Source organism: Rhagoletis pomonella, unplaced genomic scaffold (assembly GCF_013731165.1).
Source record: "Rhagoletis pomonella isolate Grant_MI unplaced genomic scaffold, Rhpom_1.0 Rhpom_scaffold_00013, whole genome shotgun sequence".
Lineage (NCBI taxonomy): Eukaryota > Metazoa > Arthropoda > Insecta > Diptera > Tephritidae > Rhagoletis > Rhagoletis pomonella.
This window is the reverse complement of record NW_023458567.1, coordinates 793,774-796,017: the sequence shown is the minus strand read 5'-3', so window position 1 is coordinate 796,017 and position 2,244 is coordinate 793,774.

Below are 2,244 nucleotides of genomic sequence, written 5' to 3'. Positions count from 1 at the left end.
CCCCCTAGGTGAAATTAAAGTATTTATACCGTACATCATACGGACAGTTTGTTTTTTTAGAGCGCAAACATGGTTCCAAAATAACAATTACAGTATCTTAATTTATGTATATTGTAACTATCAACATTTTATAAAGAGAAGTGTAAATTTTGTTGTATCTAAAATTAATAAAGTTATTAGTCCTAGACAGATTTTTTTTCAAAAATAAATATTGGAAATTTCCCAGGATATGCTCGAAAATTTTCTAGAAATTCTGAAGAAAAGGTTAAAAATTTTGATGGATTTTTTTTTAATTTTTGTGAACTTTATATAAAGCGTGAAACTTTGATTTATATGGTTTATATTAAGAATAAACCATATTTTCATAAAAAATTAAATTTGAAAGGGACTCCACCAACAAACCGCGTTTACTGACCAAATACGTGGATGATCTATTTGCTATTATTAAAACCCAAGATATGGACATAATGCTACACACACTCAACAACTACAATAAGTCGATTAAATTTACAATAGAAAAAGAAAATAATGGACAGTTATCTTATTTGGACACTCTAATAATAAGAAGAAATAATTTATTAACAATTGACTGGTACAAAAAGCCGACTGCGTCTGGGAGACTAATTAACTTTCACTCCAAACATGAGAAAAGGATAATTCTAAATACTGCCAACAACTGCATTAGAAGGGTCCTCTCTATAAGCGACAAAATTTATCATACAAAAAATATTGCTGTTATAAAAAGAATTCTGGAGTATAATGATTTCCCCTTGTCATTGATAAACAAATTGATTCGTAATTACTACGTTGGTACCACTAAACAGGGGACAAATAGAGACAGGGAAAATAAAATTTACAGATCATCGACATATGTTCCAGGGATATCCGAAAGGGTTAAAAATTCGAGTATATATGATAAAGATAATTATACAATTGCGTTTACATATAATAACACACTACGACAAATCTACAGCAATACAAAGGACAAGATTCCGAAATTTGAGAAATCCAACGTAGTATATAAAATTCCATGCAATGGCGACGGGTCCCACGTATGTAATAAGGTATATGTGGGGACAACTAAATCAAAGTTAAAGACAAGGATTTCCGCTCATAAGTCAAATATTAAATTAAGGAACAACTCCTCGGACAACAAGACGGCCTTGTCATATCATTGTAAGAATACGGGACATTATCCAAACTTTGACAACGTAGCAATTTTAGAAAAGGAAAAACACTACCATAAACGCTATACTTTGGAAATGCTACATATTATGAACACCCCTAACAATAAAAGGATGAACTTCAAATCGGACACCGACAATTGCGCGCATGTTTATCGCAACTTAATTCTAAGACAACAACAATAGTATAGGTGTCATGTGTTCGTTCGCAGTCCACTGTCATTCCGTACCTTATATGTTTCGGACAACAACAAAAGAGAGCTGCAGTGATATGCATACATATTTATGTCTTACTGTTCGTTTTCCTATGTATTGTTGTTCGTGGATTTTTGTTTATGATTACTGTATTTTGAATTGTTTACATTCTCATGTTGATGTTTTCTACTGTCTCCAAATTTGCTTGTTTAATTATTGTTTTTTTTTCGCTCATCTGTTTCAGTCGATCAAACATTGTCAAATGTGTAAGTTGTACTTGTTTAGGTTTATACGTACATATGTATTAATGTGTGTAATTATAATAATGTATTTTTCAGTCCTGAGGATGACTTCAGACTGAAGTCGAAATATCGGCAAATAAAAAACAAATGTAAAATCAAAAATTTTGTTTCGATTTTCATATGGCCTTGAGCTCGAAAAATATACAATACTGTATAAAAAATTAAAGTAAAAAATGTTTTAATTTTACAAAATTCTGAATAAAAAGTTAAAAAATTTGTCGAAAATTTGTTGCATTTTTTGTGAATTTTATATAAAGTGTGAAACTTTGATTTATATGGTTTATATTATAGATTGAACTGTATTTTCCTAAATAATTAAGGAATTATTCGTGAAAGTAATTGTGAATATTATATTAGAATAAGGTGTACACTTTCATTTGTCGCCTAGTGTATGACCTTAGTTAGCTGTTATTAAGGTGAATTATTAATTATAACTAACATAACCCTATAAGTATACATACATACATACGCATGTTAACCTAACTGTTAAATCGTAATTTGCAATTCTTAACATTAATTAATAATTTTTTTTTCAACATCTTTCCACCCGCTGCTCTACTCTA